The sequence below is a fragment of the Stegostoma tigrinum genome, chromosome 29 (assembly GCF_030684315.1).
Source record: "Stegostoma tigrinum isolate sSteTig4 chromosome 29, sSteTig4.hap1, whole genome shotgun sequence".
In the NCBI taxonomy this organism is placed as follows: domain Eukaryota; kingdom Metazoa; phylum Chordata; class Chondrichthyes; order Orectolobiformes; family Stegostomatidae; genus Stegostoma; species Stegostoma tigrinum.
In genome coordinates this window covers 19,298,055-19,317,414 of record NC_081382.1, presented here as the reverse complement: position 1 = coordinate 19,317,414, position 19,360 = coordinate 19,298,055, and the positions used below count along the sequence as shown (strand labels likewise).

Genomic DNA, 19,360 nt, shown 5'->3' with positions numbered 1-19,360 from the left:
TTCTCCATGCTACTGTGCAGCAGTGTCAGCCCTAACTCCCCTTTAAGGACCTCTTTGGAAGCTGCTCCCAATGGAACTGAGTTGGAAAGGCTATCATTCATTGACTGTACATTTGCTGATACTGGGAAGGCAAGAAGCCCCAGGTAATGCCAATGGCAAATGCAGCTTATTGACTTATTCATTCCTCACTTTTCCTGTTGTTCAATAAAGTTTAATATTAAAGACAGACTCTATCTGATGCTGTCTCATTCAAACATGACAATGCTTTATGGTAGTCTGGGCTGTAGGGAAATGGTTGAGTTTTAATTTTGCATGGTGCACAGGGCATCCACCCTTTTGTACCTTTGTTCTTGTGGCTGAGATTAAAATGACAATCAATCTTGTAGTTGATGATATTCATGAAAACGGATTTACCAAAGTGATAGGTATACAATTAAATGTGTCCCAGATCACCCATGTGCCTTCATAGGGTTTGTCTTTCCTTTCTCTACAATGTAATCTGGGCTCAGTCCCGTGGTTCATAGGGGGTTTGCCCGGTAATAGATTCTACAATGCAGTGACTACAGAGACATTCCAGGCCAGGCTTACTCTCCTCGGCTTGAACTTTCACAGAGCTGAGGGTGGCGGGAAGTGGAGGTGGAGGACAGGGCATCTCTGGGGTGTCCTGAGAAGAGATTTGTGGACAGTCTGTATGTGGCTCCTCCTCTGGCTGGGAGGCCACAGGACCACAACCCAACTCCCCTCACTCAACACCCCCCCCCCGCCATGTGAGGAAGGGGCAGTTGGAAGTCAAAGTCTCTTTTCAAATTCCATTGGTTCTACTGCCCAATAAAGGTTAAAGCAATGGAGTACTATGTCCAGTTATGGTCACCCTGTTATAGAAAGGATTCAGAGGAGATTTACCAGGATGTTGCCATGTATGGAAGGCTTGAGTTATAAAGAAAGGCTGAGTATTTCTAGACTCTATGAGTACATGTCCGCACGCATCCCTGCCAGGTGACTCTTCTGGACCTGGCTGTCCATGGCACTCACCAACTGTCCATGAAGACAGCCAGACAAACTCAGGCCACAGCGAGTGTGGTACTGATGCTCTTCATTTGTTCCTTTAACTACAACTTGCTTCTGACAAATGTGCCTCCTGCTCCCGTGTCAGTGAGTGAGTATTCATCAAGTTGTTAATGGCTGACACCATGAGCTCCTCTTCTGCCTGCTCTCTGTGACCTGGAATATTTCTTCCACAGCCCTCTGCGGAGATATCGTCCATGTGAACCACTCCATGTGGTCACCAGAATATGATGCCGACTGTAATCTAGTGAACATATCATCGAGGGCTATCTGAGCTGCTGGAGGGTGCAGGATATAACCTTCCTGAAGCTTCATCAGAGGGGTTTGTGTCTTTGCCTCAGAAGCAGACAAGGAGGTGGTATTGGGCTGAGAGGGCAGGTAAATTGAGGGCAGATACCATATGGATGCTAGTCATGCCTGCAGAACACAGGAGAATGGTGAGTTGGGAAACAGAGAGTGAGGTTTGGCTTTGTTAAGGCTACATTTATAACGGCAGTCAAAGGGCAGTGCAGCACTTGGAAATGAATCCCGTTTGGCTGCTGAGACAAAGAGGTCTTGGCCTCTCCACAAGAGGCACAATCCTCAAGGATTCCCTCCTCATGGGAGTGAGCAGGTAAATGATGGGCACCCCATCACTGGTCTCTGCCTTATCGTGGCCTGACTTGACTTGGATGAGACACAGCAAGGACTGAGTGAGATGAAAGTGGCTGGTATTGCTGTTATTGCTCATGCAGGTGGAGCGAAGGTAGTGTGATGTCCCGGGTAAATGAGCAGGAAGACAGTATCCAGGGCTCGTAACCTGTTAGGGATGGAGATCTGGGTGACAGCCATTGAGGAACTATGCTGGATACGACACATGAGAGTGGTGGGGCTTGCTTTTGTTGGGAGGTGTGTGCAGTGGCTGAGTTAGAGTGAATATAAGGCAGCAGAGAGAAGGTTGTGGAACCTAACCTTGTGGAGGTCTGAAAATCATTAAGCTTCTTGCAGCATTGCGAGACATTTCTCCAGAACGTTGGCAATTCATCTACCCAGGTGGCGACTTTGGAGCAGGCTGGTAGGATCTGGTGCCATGGTGTCCTCTGGCAGCACTGAGAAAAGAGGTCAGCCCTCTGCACTCCCTGTCCACCCAGATCACTGTCAACATAATGGTCCTCATTTTCCTTTCTGTCTGATGGAATCCTTCACAAACTGCAGCTGAACAGCCCAATCCTGGCTTTGAGGCGTTTGACCTGGTGCAGAACTGAGCTTTAAATATGGCAGTGGCAGCCGGAATGTCTTAAGGTTCCAGTAAGGGTGAACACCTTTGCTGCTGTGGGCTGAACATAGCATAAGGCTTGTGTTATAGGGGGTGTGAAGCAAAGTCAGTGAGATGAGCACATTAAATTGTGTAAGAAAACCTATAAGAGCCCACATCGCAAACCTTTCTGTGCAACTCCACAAAATTGACAGTTCGCCAAACTTTGGAAAAATTCAGCCCATTATTTCACTCTATCCAATGTCCTGCAGATGTATTGCTTTGTCATTAGCATTTCATTTGGTCCCAACATTGAAGATCTCATTTTTACACCAATTTATGTATTAACCTTGGATTTAAAATATGCAATCAAGTATATGATGCAGAAACTGTCAAAACATACACAGGAGCAAAAAAAATTAAATGAAATATCATTGAATATTCGTAAGAAAGATGCAAATGAAGGTGATTTCTCCAGTTAGTACAAACAGCCCTGCATTCTCCACCAAACAATTCACTCGTTCATAAATGATTTCAACAAATTTACTTCTACTATTTTGCCTTGAAACCTGATTGGAGTTCTACCTTTTTCATGCTTTCATTTGAGCTGATGCTTCTTATTCTGCTCTCATGGTTTATATTAGGTTTAGTTTATTGGAAGTTTTAATGGAAGTAATCATTGCAAATAATAAATAATTAGATAAGAACCAGCAGCCAGGCAATAGTTTACGGCTGTAATATCACATAGCCTTCTGAAATGCAAAAGGGACTTGTTAAAGGGCTTTTATAACCCTCTCTTTACGCAATTCCCCAAAATGTGATTAATATTGAGTTCTCTGGCTGTATCCAAATCCTATCAAAGCTGCTCTCTTGTGTTGCTTTGAGACAGTTTTTTTTTACTGATAATGTTCCATTGTTCACCACCCTCAGAAACTGATGGGGCAGCACTTATAATCTGCATATTGTGCTGGTAAAATTTCATCTTACATCTAGCTGAAATCAAATTGCTTTTCATCTTATTTTGCAGTGCACGCTGACAGCTCTCCCTGCTGGTGACAAGATGCACTGAACATCTCACACTGCATGCATGAAAATCCACCCAGGTCAATTTACCAATTTATTGTCGAAATATCATCTCATTTATGCTCGGTTTGTATTTTTGATTAATCCTTGGTTAGCAACTGAAATTGACCAATTTGTCATTTCAAGAACATTCTTAGTGATATCCACCTTTAGTAAATTTTCAGTTATTGGATTAAATTTTCTGTTACAATTAATTAAATTCTTTGTAAAGAGTCATATGGCATAGAAATAGTCTCTTCAGTCTAACCAGTCCATGCCGATCATAACTCCAGACTAACTGAGTCCAACCTGCCTACGCTTGGCCCATATCTCTTCAACATTTCTTACCCATGTACTTATCTAAATGTCTTCTAAATGTTGTAATTGTACCTGCATCCTCTGGATGTTTATTCCACATACCAACCACTCCGTGTGTGAAAAAGCTGCCCTTCATGTCTATTTTAAATCTTTCTCCTCGTATCTTAAAATATGCCCCTAGTCTTGAAATCTCCCTCCCTACAGAAAAGACACCTGCCATTCACCTCATCTGTAGCCCCCATGATTCTACAAGCTTCTGTAAGGTCACCCCTCAACCTCCTACATTCCGGTGGAAAAAGTCCTAAACAATCCAGCCTCTCCTTATTACTCAAACCCGACATTCCCAGAGACATCCTGGTAAATCTTTTCTGAATCCTCTCCAGAGCAATATGCTTCATGTAACAAGGAAACCAGAACTGGACACCATATTCCAGAAGAGGCCTCATCAACATCCAGCACAACCAAAACATAACATCCCAACTCCTACACACAAAGGTATGAGCAATGAAGGCAAGTGTGCTAAATGCCTTTTAATCACTCTACCTATATGTAACGCAAACTTCAAAGAATTATGTACCGGAATCCCTAGATCTCTCTATTCTACAACACTACCCAAGGCCCTACTTTCAATTGTATATTTTTGTTTGTTTTACTAAAATGCAATATCTTGCATTTATCCAAATTAAACACCATCTACCTCTCCTCAACCCATTGACCCAACTGATCAAGACCTCTTTGTAATCTTGGATAACCTTCCTCACTCTCTACAGTAATAAAAATCTTGGTGTCATCCACAAAGTAACTAATCATGTCTTCTATATTTTCAAAAAAAAACCATTTATATAAATGACACTAGCTTTCACATAAGCTCTCTAACATAAATATCTGAGGCGATGTTTTTCACATCCATGACATGAATGTGCATTCGCAACCTCAGCCCATCTCAGACTTGTTGATGCACAGAGTACCTTTCCATATGTGTAGGCAGTGCTTGAATTAGCATAACAAAGGTCTCAGGTCTTTCTGCTGAAGTTAAAAGGGAGGCTGTTCAGTTTTCGGACCCTCCCTGTATCTCAAATCTATGTAATTATTGTCTTGCACAAGTAAGAGATGCCTTTGGTTTGTTTGTTGGATGGAATCAAGTTCCAATGTTTGTCTGTTTTCTTCTTATGCAATTGTAGAAAATCAATCTGCTTTAAGCTACTATAGATGTGTATGCATAGATAGTTTTTATGAATAAAGTATATTTTTGAAATTTAAAAATGGACTCTGACTGCAAAATGACCAAGTTAAGATAGAAACTTGAATATTGGAGGACTTCCTGGATGGATAGTACATGTAGACCAGAAGACTAGTTAGTCAAACTGAGTCTGCTAATTTTGAATAATTATTTTAGATAAAGAAATACCATGAATTTGGAAAAGCTGTGTTTAATTTCTACCTTTACATAAGTTAAGATGTGGTTTGTGTAATAGACCAGAGATCTCTAGAATGGTGGCCCTGATCATTTTATACTTGAGCAGCCTTCACATTGATCTCACCTGTCTTTACGAGCGAGGGGTACTCAAGTCAGTACGGGGGAATGACCAGATGGAAGAGTGCACCTTTTGCTAGATGAAGTACCAGCATTAGAAGTGTGCTTTCTTTTTGCTAGCCAGAAACCTGTGACAATGACTACCAAGCCTGGCTATCCCTGGAGAAGAAAGTAAGGAAGCAATGAAGCATTGAATTTTTAGAAAATTTGGATCACACCATAGTTGATATATGACTGGGGCCATGTAGACAGAGCAGAGAAGGATGTGATGAGCTTGTCCTTAGACCAAGTCAAAGTGACATGCATAACATCATAGATAATGGGAACAGCAGATGCTGGAGAAACCAAGATAACAAAGTGTGAAGCTGGATGAACACAGCAGGCCAAGCAGCATCTCAGGAGCACAAAAGCTGATGTTTCGGACCTAGATCAATGAAGGGTCTAGGCCCGAAATGTCAGCTTTTGTGCTCTTGAGATGCAGCTTGGCCTGCTGTGTTCATCCAGCTTCACACTTTGTTATCTTGCATAACATCATGTCCCTTTTACTCTCCTGATGAGCTTCAAATGAGATGACAATGATAGATACATTGTTCAACATTTGCACTGATACTAGCTTTCATCCCATTTGCTGATGATCAGTATGAATCTTCCAGCATCTTCAGTGCTGAGAATAGAAATCAGCAGTGACACACCCTTCCCTCACCCCATCTACTGAACCTAATTAGGCCTAACTCTGAGACCCTATCTAAAGCTGTTAACATATAAACAAAACCGACTGAATACATGCATAGACTTATGAGCAAAACATGTCATGTGTGTAAGGTTATTTTCAAACAAGTAATAAATTAAAATAAAGTGATTTAATTTACTGCTACATTATAGACCAGTCTATGGATAATTGATGATTAAAATCTGAAAGAACTGCGGATGCTGTAAATCAGGAACAAAAACAAAGTTGCTAAAAAAGCTCAGCAGGTCTGGCAGCATCTGTGAAGGTGAAAACAGAGTTAATGTTTCAGGTCTGGTGACCGTTGCTCAGAACAGTTAACTCTGTTATCTCCTTCACTGATGCTGCCAGATCTGCTGAGCTTTTCCAGCAACTTTGTTTTTGTTGTCTGAATAATTCACACTACTATTTTAAGTTTTTTTTTGTTGAGGGTGCACTTATGTTAACTATTATGGTCAAAGTTAAGAAATGAAAGGAAAGTTATTGAATTGCATTGGTTTACTCAGTGCTTATATACTTCCACTGTAGACATGTATCTGTGATTTCAGAGTAAATTTTTAACAATATTAAATGTAAACTCACTTTAACCTGATGTATATTTCAAAGCATTTCAAATTTTTGGTCTCTATGAAACATGAAACATTGTATTTTAATGTTTTTAAGTGACTAATTTTCCTTGTCTAATACGAATGACAAACTGCATTAGGTATGACTTCTGTTGAGTAATGGTGTGTTAATGACCTTAACTTCATAAAAAGTCCAGATTAAAAAAACACCCCAATTTATAGTGACCTTCATGCAGGTAGGAGCTGCACAAGGCAAGTGCTCCTCTCACAACAATTCAAACACAAATTATTGATTTATTTACAGCAGTTTAGATTAGATTAGATTCCCTACAGTGTGGAAACAGGCCCTTTGGCCCAATAAGTCCACACCGCCCCTGGCAGCATCCCACTCAAACCCAAACCCCCTATAACCCACACACCCCTGAACACCACGGGCAATTTAGCACAGCCAATCCACCTAGCCCGCACATCTTTGGACTGTGGCAGGAAACTGGAGCACCCAGAGGAAACCCACGCTGACACAGGGAGAATGTGCAAACTGTGCACAGACAGTCACCCGAGGCTGGAATTGAACCCAGGTCCCTGACGTTGTGAGGCTGCAGTGCTAACCACTGAGCCATCGTGCCGCCCAAATTTTGGTGTGCTTAAGAATTCTGCTCCAAACAATGAATAGGAACTGCAGTTTCTTAACATCCATCCGTCTCAGTGGATTACATTGGGCGGATTACAGTTTAGATTTGACATCTGGATGTTGCATACTTGGCCAATTAAAATGCTCCTTTCCACACACAGCAATAAAAATAGTGCAACAGTGACAATGAAGCCATTGACAGATAATGCTCATCAATGCCAAGTAAAAATGTATATTTAGCAACTAAGCAATGATGTGATTAATACATCAGTATTGGATTTATAAAATCCCAAATTCAAAATGTCTGTTTTTGACAGTAGTCTCTGCCACTCTAGATCCAGGCTAAGTAAAGGCAACAGCTGATGTGACAAACATTTATTTAAATGAAAGCAAACTGTCATCTTACTGGGAGCTGCAAGTAATTGTGACGAATCCTTAGAACAAGAGTCTGGATTGTTACACTATGACCCATGTAACTGTTTATGTATCAGAACTGCCAAAGATTTCTTGAATAATTGTTGAATCCAGTATCAACAGAAAGAATTCCTTTGCGGAATGTATTCAGATCAATCTGCAATTATATAATAAGCAAGTAAAAGGCCGCTGACCACATAAATTTTTCATGCACAACATTGATAGAGGAAAATAAATTATTTTTACTTAAGTGAAGTTGTTTTTGGATACATGTGTTGATGGATATTTCCCTGTTTGGGAGATAAATGTTCAGTCAAATGATTGATGAGTCTATAGAAACATATATTTATTGCCATATTTGTCACTAGCTATCAGCTGAAAACGTGCCATGCTAACCAGCAGTTTGATGGTGCCCTTTGTTGTGTTATATCTCTTAAAGGATGTACTCATAAAGTCATCACCACATCATAGCTTGTGATTTAATGGTATAAAGGTTGCAGTTTCCATTTTACTGAGTCCCCTGTGTGTGCGTGTGCGTGTGTGTGTGTGTGTGTGTGTGTGTGCGCGTGCACGTGTGCGTGTGCGTGTGCGCGTGTGTGTGTGCGTGCATATGTGTGTGTGTGACAGAGAGAGAGAATGCGTGCGTGTGTGCGCGTTTGTGTGAGAGAGAGGGAGAGAATATTTGTGTGTTGAGAGAGAGCGTGTGCACGTGTGTGTGTGTGTGTGTGTGTGTGTGTGTGTATATGTAACAGAGAGAGAAAAAGAGAGAGAATGGGTGCATGTGCGTGTGTGTGTGTGTGCATGAGAGAATATTTATGCATCTGTGTGTGCGTGCATATGTGTGTATGTGAGAGAGAGAAAATGTGTGTGTGTGTGTGTGCGCAGAATTGTTTTTGAGACAGCCTGCTCCTAGGATCAGCTCAATCAATGGGAGAAATTACAATATCCAATACTGTCTTTTGTAACTTTTCTTGGTACAGAAACCTCATTAACATGCAGTAACTGAATTATTCTAATTACATTGCTGTATCAAACTGCGGTAACTATATAGGAGGAATCCATTTGTCAGTTACCATGCTGACATATAAACTATAGTAAGCCACTGTACTTGGGGATGACCCAGGGAACTGGGTTTAAAGGAAGCACTCGTATCAGAAGGGCCTAAACTCCAGCACCAACATCAGCAGAAGAAGAGGGAACTTTGGGAGTGAGAAGAACAACCCCAACCTCAGTTCGGCCAGTGTAATCAGGGTGGTATAAACTTGGGGTCATAGAGACTTACAGCTCAGAAACAGACCCTTCAGTCCAACCAGTCCATATCAACCAGGTTTCCCAAACTAAAGTAGTTCCATTTGCCTGCATTTGGCCCATATCCCTCTGAACCTTTCCTACCCACTTACTTGTATAAATGTCTTTTAAATGTTGTAATTATACCTGCACCTATCACTTCCTCTGGCAGTTCATTCCATGCATGTACACTCTCTGTGTAAAAACATTGCCCCTCAGGTTCCTTTAAAATCTTTCCCATCTCACCTTAAACCCCTGCCCTCTTGTTTGGGACTCCCCTACCATGGAGAAAAGACTTTGGATACTCACTTTGTCCATGCCCTTCATGATTTCATAAACCTCTATAGCATCACCTATCAGCCTCCTCTGCTCCAGGGACAAAATTCCCAGCCTATCCAGAAACAAAAACAGGAAGTTACTGGAAAAGCTCAGCAAGTCTGGCAGCATCTATGAAGAAAAGTCACAATTAGCATTCTGCAATCAGTGACCCCTCCTCAGGTCAACTCTTTCTCCAATATATCAATGATATTATTGGTGCGGCTTCCCTCTCTCATCCAGAATTGGAAACGTTCATCGATATCGCTTCCAATTTCCATGCTGCCCTCACTTTCACCAGGTCTATCTCTGACTCCTCCTTTCCTTTCCTCTCTGTTTCCATTTCTGGGGATAGACTGGCCACTAATATCAACTGTAAACCACTGACTCCCACAGCTATCTGGACTATACAACCTCACATGCTGCTTCCTGTAAAGCATCCATTCTATTCTCTCAGTTCCTCCATCTCCGTTGCATATGTTCAGATGGTCCAACTTCGACAAGGGAGCCTCCAAAATGTCCACCTTCTTCCTCAACCAAGGATTCCCCAGCACCGTTTATCCTCAGGGCCCTCGACCGGGTCTGGCCCATCACCCACACTTCCGCCCACACTTTCTCTCTTCCCTCCTCTGATAGGGTTCCCCTTGTCCTTACCTAGCAACCACATTCAGAACAAAAACAGAAGTTGCTGGAAAAGCTCAGCAGGTCTGGCAGCATCTGTGAAGAAAAATCGGAGTTAATGCTTCAGGTCTGGTGACCCTTCCTCAGAACTGTCCAGCCTATCCAGCCTCTCCTTATAAGTCAAAATCTCCAGTCTCAGTAACATCCTTATAAATCTTTTCTGCACACTTCCCAGTTTAATAACATTCTTCCTACAGCAGTTGATCCGAATTCCAAATGTGACTGTACCAATTTCTTATATAGCCATAACATGATGTCCCAACTTCAGTACTCAATGCTCTGACCGATGAAGGCAAGCATGCCAAATGCCCTCTTCACCACCTTGCCTACTTGTGATGCCACTTTCAAGGAATTCTGTATCTGCACCCTTAGGTCTCGCTGTTTGACAACATTCTCCAAGGCCCTACTATTAACTGTGTAAGCCCTGTCCTGGTTTGTCTGACCAAAAAGCAATACATTACATTTATATAATTTAAACTCCATCTGCCATTCTTTGGTCCATTAGCCCAATTGATGAAGATCCCATTGTACTCCTGGCTAATCTCCTCCACTGTCTGCTACCCCACTAATTTTGGTGTTATCTGCAAACTTACTAACCACACCTCCTATGTTCTCATCCACATTGTTTATAAAAATGATGAACAACAGTGGACCCAGCACCAATCTTTATGGCACACCACTGGTCACAGGGTTCCAGTTTGAACAATGACCATCTACAACCACTCTGTCTCCTATCATCGAGCCAATTTTGCATCTAATCGGCAAGCTCTCCCTAGATCCCACGTGATCTAACCTTACTGACCAGCCTACCTTGCAGAGCCCTGTTGAAGGCCTTACTAAAGTTCACTCTTTTAGTTACTGATTTTATGTTTAAACATAGAATTGAGTACTAAAAGTCTTCTCATAGGCATAAAACCAAACTTTTCAGTCATAGGATATTGTCAGTTTAACTGCAGAACCTTCCTGTTCAAATAAAAAAATGTGCTTAAAGGACTGGAGGGGATGTTCTCACTTAAAGGAGTGGTTGGTTGGTTCCGCCATTTGTCCTTCAATTCAACGCCAAAGCTGCTGTGACATCAGTAATCTTTATTTGGTGTGAATTCCCTCTAATGCTGAAATTTATTACTACAGGCCTTTGTCTCTAAAGGCATGCACCCACACTCAGCTACACTTCTTAAAGAGGCCACAGCCATAGAAGATAAAGTCAGATAGAAGCAGAAACATTGAAAGGACAAAGTAGCAAACCAAGTAAAAGAAATTAACAAACAAACCCTGCGCCTCACTTCACTGAAACCAGGAGCCACAGATCTTTCACAAGGAATGGAAGGCTAATGTTTGATTATTAATTTAGGCGTGAGTGACATCTTTACTGAATTGTAGCTATTTAAGCAACATACTTTACTTTAGAGGTCAAGCCATTGATAATCCCAAGAGAAGATCTCTGAAAATCTTATTTGCTATCTGCAAGGTGGGACTATGCAGAATAAACACCTCTGATTTTCAATGAGGACAATAAAAAGATCCAGAGAAAATCTGGACAGCACTGGAGATCTGCCTAAGGTACAGATCAGATTCTGGATTAACTGGACTCCAACTCATGTCACCCGAAGAGTCTACTCGTGACTTTGTCACTAGATGCTGCAGCAAATTCCCTGACTGTGATTTCTCCGAAGATGAATTTGTGGAAGGGTTGATTGAATTGGTGATCATCTTTACTCCAATCAAAGCCTTCAGGAAAGATTTTCTGGGCAATGAAAAGGGCTAGACATTGACATCTTGCTGGAAGACATGAAGCCAGTGTGCAGGTTGACATCAATTAAGGGCAGATACAATATGTGTTCAGAGGTTTCATAAAATTATTAAATTCCTCAAAACAGCAGAAATGATATTTAATGAAAGCAGTGATTTTTAGTCAGTCCACTCTGGCACAGTAGCTCACATTCTCCGCTGGCTGCGTACAAGTCTCTTATTCTGTAAACTATGTTTAGTTTTCGCTTCTGTGTCCCAACTGCTTATTAACACTTCACAAATATTTTCAAATCAACCCATTCAGAGATGTTATGACACACTGCCCCAGCAGGTGGGACTTGAAGTCTCCTGGTCCAGAGGTAAGTACACTACCACAGCATCACAAAACCCTTATTATTAACCCTTCCTAGCCACTGTGCATGATTAGAGGCACCTAAACTCTCATTGACTTACCAACGCATGGACAGTACATGATTTATCTCAGATTGGCAGCTAGTTTCCAGAAATCTTCTGAGTGCCAGTTGCCCTGGGGTGTTTCTTCCTCAGCCAGCAAAGCTGGGAGGCGAGGACGAGCTGGGCTGGTTTTGAGACGCAGTGGGGGACGGGGAGATTTTGAAGCTTGTGAAGTCCACATCCCTCACACCCTGCCCCCACAATAACCACCCTAACAGAATACCCCTCGTCCTCACATACCACCCCACCAACCTCCGGATACAACGCATCATCCTCCGACACTTCCGCCATTTACAATCCAACCCCACCACCCAAAACATTTTTCCATTCCCACCCTTATCTGCCTGCCCGAAGAGACTCTCTCCGGGACTCCCTTGTCCGCTCCACACTGCCCTCCAACCCCACCACACCCGGCACCTTCCCCTGCAACCGCAGGAAGTGCTACACTTGCCCCCACACCTCCTCTCTCACCCCCATCCCAGGCCACAAGATGACTTTCCATATTAAGCAGATGTTCACCTGCACATCTGCCAATGTAGTACACTGTATCCACTGTACCTGGTATGGCTCCCTCTACATTGGGGAAACCAAGCAGAGGTTTGGGGACCGCTTTGCAGAACACCTCCGCTCGGTTCGCAATAAACAACTGCACCTCCCAGTCACGAACCATTTTAACTCCCCCTCCCATTCCTTAGACAACATGTCCATCATGGGCCTCCTGCAGTGCCACAATGATGCCACCCGAAGGTTGCAGGAACAGCAACTCATATTCCGCCTGGGAACCCTGCAGCCAAATGGTATCAATGTGGACTTCACAAGCTTCAAAATCTCCCCCTCCCCCACTGCATCCCAAAACCAGCCCAGTTCTTCCCCTCCCCCCACTGCACCCTAAAACCAGCCCAGCTCATCCCCTCCCCCCACTGCATCCCAAAACCAGCCCAGCTTGTCCCCACCTCCCTAACCTGTTCTTTCTCTCACCAACCCCCTCCTTCCACCTCAAGCCACACCTCCATTTCCTACCTACCAACCTCATCCCGCCTCCTTGACCTGTCCGTCTTCCCTGGACTGACGTATCCCCTTCCTACCTCCCCACCTATACTCTCCTCTCCACCTATCTTCTCCTCTATCCATCTTCGGTCCACCTCCCCCTCTCTCCCTATTTATTCCAATTCCCTCTCCCCATCCCACTCTCTGATGAAGGGTCTAGGCCCAAAATGTCGGCTTTTGTGCTCCTGAGATGCTGCTTGGCCTGCTGTGTTCATCCAGCTCCACACTTTGTTATCTTGGATTCTCCAGCATCTGCAGTTCCCATTATCTCTGATCAGAATAGTTTGCGTGATTGTTTTTCACTGTTGCAGTGAGGTTCTCACGCAATCGTACTGCCACACCATCTAAACTGAGTTTTAACCTGCTGATTATAGAGTTGTTCTGGTAATGAAGATAAGATGGTAAGAAGGGGCTGGCATCAGACATGAGGGACACTATAAGGGCAGGGTGGGTAGTTAATGAGGTGAGATGGTAACATATAGTGAGAAGACTTGCTCTGCCTCCCAGTGAAAAACACTCCCAAGAACAAACTTTACGCAATTTGGACTTGATCAAAAAAAGTCAAAGATTCATCCTTTTGTAACCCCCCTCCTGGAGTGGCTGTGGTGAGAATGTGGGCAAATCAGACCAGCCTGAATGGCACAGCAGGCTTGAGGCTCAGTGGTCTGTTTCTGCTCCTAATTCCTATGTTCCTGACCTTCTAACCGGCAAGTAGTGGTAAGTAATAAATGCTGGGTTAGCCAGCAACATCTGCGTCCTATGAACGAATGAAACAAAAGTACAAGTATTTAGAAGTGCAGTTGTGATGGGAAGGGATACATGGATATGAGCCAAGTGCTGCAAAATGGGATTAGAATAGTTAGGGTGATTGTTTTTGACTGCCACAGACTCAATGGGCTGAAGGGCTTTTTCCTGCGCTGTGGATCTCCATGGCTCTGTGACAAAAATATGGCTGCTGGAAATCTGAAGCACCAGCAGAAGCAGCCGGATCTATTGGACAGTTCCAGCAGCCTGTGTTCCAGCAGCCTATTAGAGGTCAGTGGCCTCTCGTTAACTTGACAGCTATTCACCTCTTTACTGTTTTTGCATAGAAAAAAGCTCATGCAAACCTGACACAAAAGCAGATCTGAAATAAAGGCAGAAAATGCTGGAAATGATGCAGGTCTGAAAGCCTGGGTAGGGAGAAACAGAATCAAATTTCAGGTCAAGGTGACCTTTCACCAGAACTGGAGAAGGACAGTGGAGGGGAAAATACACGAAGTTAGGACTGAAAGAGAAGCTGACCTCGGTTTTAGATCTGACGAGATCTCACCTCTGGTCTTCTCAATATTCGAACCGTTATAAATCCCCATTTCTAGCATTCTGTTTTTAATTGTATTTTAGATTCCCAGTGTAGTTTTGAGCAGACCTTTACCAGGCTCTGTTGAGGGAGACTAGGCTGAGCAGAAATATTGCCCTTCACCTGGTGAGAGAGTCAATGTAACAACAGCCAGATCCCTCCCCCATTGTACAGCAGAACCAATGGCATTCCTAGGAAACACGTTTACGGCGAAAATTAACATAAGTTATGATAATGAACCGCAACTTGGAAACTTCTCTTGTTTACTTTGGAACAAAGTCAAAATTCAACCAACTCCTTACTGAGAGCTCGGGCTGAGGTGGGAGGGTTGTCTGCAGTTTCCACGAACTCAGTGAAGACTGGTGCCGGTGAGTATAACAATTGCAAGTATTGATTTGTAAAATCACTTGCTGCTTACTCTTGGCTCGGTTCGGATCTTCCCTCGGTTTTGGAGTCGCCCAGGCAGGCAGACAGACAGACAGGAGCAAAAGTGAGCAGCATCAGATGCAAAGTTTTACAACGTGGATGTCCGAGGCGCGGGACGCCGGACTGAAACTGACCTGAAACTGAAGTACTGGTTCCGGCTTCCCCCCACACCCCCACCCCCCGCCGAACCCCTTTTGTCTCGGTTTCACCAGCTTCGATTCCCTGGGTGTTGTTCTGTAGGATTCACCGTCAAACCCTCTCCGTAAGCCTTAAACAAAAAAAGGGAGGCATCTCTCCACATTCCGACTGAACTCCATAGAAAGGGGACTTTCCATTGCATTTTCTACTTTGGCGTTGCTGGAATCCCTCAGTTATGTTCCGCTGCCCGTCCTTCGGGGCTGTTTGTAATTTACGTCAGTTTTCGTCAAAACTTCGATATCTTACAAGAAACGACCGGAGGGAGCTAGAGTAAATAGTTACGAAGCAGCTTGGTGTATCCGTGCAATATATCAATGTCGCTTCATATGATTGAGACACTTGGCCTGTATTGTAGACCAACGCTATGGTCCCCTGAAATCACAAACAGACCAGACGAGTTTAAACTGGGCAATCCTGCCAGTGTTAACTAGCCGGGAGGGTTGCTGACTCCATCCACAGGCGATTGCTGTCTCATTAAAGTAGGCATTTGGAATTGGTTCTTATTCTCTTGGGTCCTTTATGATTGCATGTACAAACCAGTAGAGGGCAAAGTGTGCCGTTGATTCCTCTTCCCTCGGTGGGGCGTAAATCAGAGATAAAAGTATGGAGCTCGAGGAACAGAGCAAGGCAGGCAGCATCAGAGGAGCAGGAAAGCTGAAATCACAGAGTTATAGGCTCAGTTTCCAATCTCTGCTGAGTCGGTTGGTTTGGGCAAGTTGTAAAAAGCCTGCTGCACTAGCTTTCTGGATTCAGGAAGGTAAAGTTTCAAACTTTCTGATTAAGTGTTGGAGGAACTCAGCAGGTCTGGCAGCAACAATGGAGAGAGAAACCAAGTTGATACTTTGGATCTGATTTTCATTTATTTTGCCCCCATAGATTCTTTTTGAGCATGTCAGTATTGAGGAAATTTGAACGTTGACGTGGTCCTTTAAACAGATGTGATTGGAACAGATTTCCTGTTCTCAGATCTAATGTCACCAAAAACTGCCAACATGGCAATAGATAAACCGTTACAAATCAGGAAGGCTGGGGTTCAATCAATTTATGTTACATGCTGAACAGTGACTATGGTGGGAGACAGCGTACACTCTTATATTCTGGAAGGGGGGAGACAATTCAGCCAGAATCTCTACTCAAACTGCTGCAAGAGTACATCTGTATACCGCCATTAATTGAATTTGGTTGAGCTGCCCTCTCCATTGAAGAAGCTACCAACACTTGCTTTCCAATTTCAGACTTGACAAGCATCAGAGGGTGACCTTTGCTTATACAGCTGCAGATCAGTTAAAGTATACACCCTCAGGAGATGAAGAAAAGAAGTCAATTAGTGGGAGACTCAAAATATACTGTTAAAATAGATTGTGTAATTGGCAAAATGAATGGATGCAGTATTCTTTGACAGAAGCAGGTGGACATGAAGCTTTTTGTCTGTTTATTATGAGTACAATATACATGAGCACCACAGTACTTTGCTAGCTTGTGATATCTGCTGAACTGTGTCACCTATTTGAGAATACAGCGATAGTTAGTGGATAGAATTTATGTCTTCCAGTGACTATCACACTTTCAAGTCAGCAGATTTATTTGACAAAATGAATATTTACAATGACATCAAAGTTAGTTCAAGCATTCAGCCTCAGTGGGATCAGCACCTTTGCATTTATCTCATCATTTTTTACTCTTTTAAACCTGTGTCTCCCACACAACTCCCTTTAAAACCTTTTCGCTCACAGTTAAAATTGGGACAATGAACTTTAAACTTTTAACTGAGTTAAATTCTAACAAAACAATTCCACACTGACTGAATTCAACATTGCAACAAAACAATTCCACACTGACTGAATTCAACATTGCAATAGAATGAAGAATGAATATGTGAGATCAATGTACCAATGTTATTACTATATGCAATCTTCAGCCCCTGTTTAAAATTGCAGGTCACACACGCGGTGCTAAACATATAAGCAATTCTCCTTGGCCCAGAAAAGCTAAGCTGCATATCCACATACTTCTCAATTTGTTCAAATGTTGAATAATTCATCCATTTACAGTGAGAATTTTAAAATCGTTATGGGAAGAATAGAGTCTAAAGGTTTAGAATAAAACTAATTTTATTCACCTCCGCTGATAGCGCAGATGTGCTGTTCACTTGATTGTAGAGATGATATCAGATGGCAGGCTAACTATTATTTTGGAAAATTGTAGGAAACCTGATTTAGATTACATGCAATTTATGACCTGAGATTCAGTGATTTTTTTTTGTTGTTTTTACATTGGTTTGACTGATTTCAAGGGAATTGCTCTAAGTAACCACATAGCCTTAAAGAACCTCATGCCTCTTGTATTTAATAGGCTTACAGTGGCTGTCAAAATTCCAGCTTTCTCCAGTCTGCTTATCTGTGATATTTAGGACAGGACCTTCATGGGGACATCAACCCGTGCAGGTTGCAAACCAGCCATTCAGCCAACTGAGCTAACCAACTCCCATAGGAATGTAGAGAAGCACAAAAGACCCAAATAATCCACCTGGAAACTACCAAAACAAATATATGCTAGCCCTTCATTTTTAGCCAAATGATTGGTATAAAAATCACCCATAAGAAAGTACTTTAGTTACTCCTGCTGCAGTGAGAGACATGGTACATTCTAAACTTGTAAGCTCAGTCAATGGAATCAATTCAAGTTTTTTTTTCCAAATAGCCCTTAGGAAATTGAGGCATTTAAATGGTGCAACATCCTGTAAGACATGAACATGTTTTTGCAGGAAGGAATGTGAAGCGAATCTGCAGAGATTTTGCCACTGTTTGCTTGATTACATCTGATATTATATACAGTCTTTCATTTTCTTATTTGTTCAAATTCACAATTCTTCCACACAAAAGCTGTATGAAAATACATTTCTATTCTCTTTTTCATCTTTTCTTCTATTCTGATTTTCTAGGCACAAGATTTTTATTTCTCAGCCCAGAGCGGGGGAGAAATAAATAGAAGTACCCTCAGTACTTTTTAATCTTGCAGTCACTCGATTGAATGAAGATTTAAGATGACATGCAGCAGATTAAGAAATTCTTTAATTAGATTGTAGCTTTATTCAGAATCTTGAATCTGTTTCCTTGATCTTAACAACCAAATATAGTCATCCAGTTATACAGCATGGAAACAGACCCTTCAGCCCAACTTGCCTGCACTGGCCAAACAACCCAATCTGATCTTGACCCATTTTCAGCATATGGCCCATATCGCGCTAAACCCTTCCTATTCATATACCCACCCAGATACCTTTTAAATGTTGTATTTGTACCTGCCTCCACCACTCCCTGTGGCAGCTCATTCCATACGCTCTCTGCATGAAAATTTTACCCCTCAAGTCACTTTTATATCTTTGCCCCCTCAACTTGAATCTGTAGTTTTGGACTCCCCCACCCTAGGATAAAGATTTTGGCTATTCACCCTATCCGTGCACTTCATAATTTCATAAACCTCTATAAGGTCACCCCTCAGCCTTTGACACTCCAAAGAAAAATAGCCTCATTTAACACCATCCTTCCAAGAGAAGGGCAACCAGAATTGCACATAGTGTTCTAAAAGGAGCCTCACAAAAGTCCCATATTGCAGCAATATGACATCCCAACTCCTATACTGAATGTTATGACCAATGAAGGCAAGTGTGCCAAATGCTTTCTTCACCTCTCGATTTACCTGAAACTTTACATTCAAGGTACTATGCACCTACACCCCTAGGTCCCTTTGTTTGGCAGCACTCCCCAGGGCCTTACCATTGACTGTCCTGGCCTGCCTTACCAACATGCAGCATCTCCCATTTATCTAAATTAAACTCCATCTGCCATTGTCAGCCCATTCGCCCAGCTGATCAAGAGCTAATTTTCTTCTCTGTTCAGTACACCACCTGTTTTGGTGTCATCTGCAAACTTACTAACTATACTTCCCAAAGTCATATTCCAAATCATTTATGTAAATGACAAAACATAGTGGAACCAGCACCAATCCTTGTGGCACACCACTGGTCACAAGCCTCCAGTCTAAAAAACAACCCTCTGCCACCACTCTATGTCTCTGATCTTCAAGCCAGTTTTGTATCAAATTGGTTAGTTCTCCTTGGCTCCCATGTGATGTAACCTTACTACCAGTCTGCCATGTGGAACCTTGTTAACACTTTGCTGAAGTCCATATACATGACATGTACCACTTTTTGTTTTGTTTTGTTACTGGGAGCAGTGTTTCTAGAAAATCTGTAAAGTCAAGCATTGAAATGTACAACTCAGACTGCTGAGCTGGAAATTATTTCTTTTTAAA

At 42.6% G+C, this 19,360-nt stretch overlaps 1 protein-coding gene across 3 annotated transcripts in view; it reads left to right on the top strand.

The window, feature by feature from the left end:
• The first annotated feature begins 14,667 nt into the window (after positions 1 to 14,667).
• The window catches only part of akna (AT-hook transcription factor), a 152,439-nt gene continuing 147,746 nt past the window's right edge, over positions 14,668 to 19,360 (top strand). For 2 of the 3 annotated variants that reach the window (XM_059638127.1, XM_059638125.1), the window contains exon 1: positions 14,689 to 14,790. The gene's annotated coding sequence lies outside the window, so the exon portion shown is untranslated. Of the gene's footprint in view, positions 14,791 to 19,360 lie in introns of all 3 variants that reach the window. The other variant, XM_048558752.2, reaches the window with a different exon arrangement.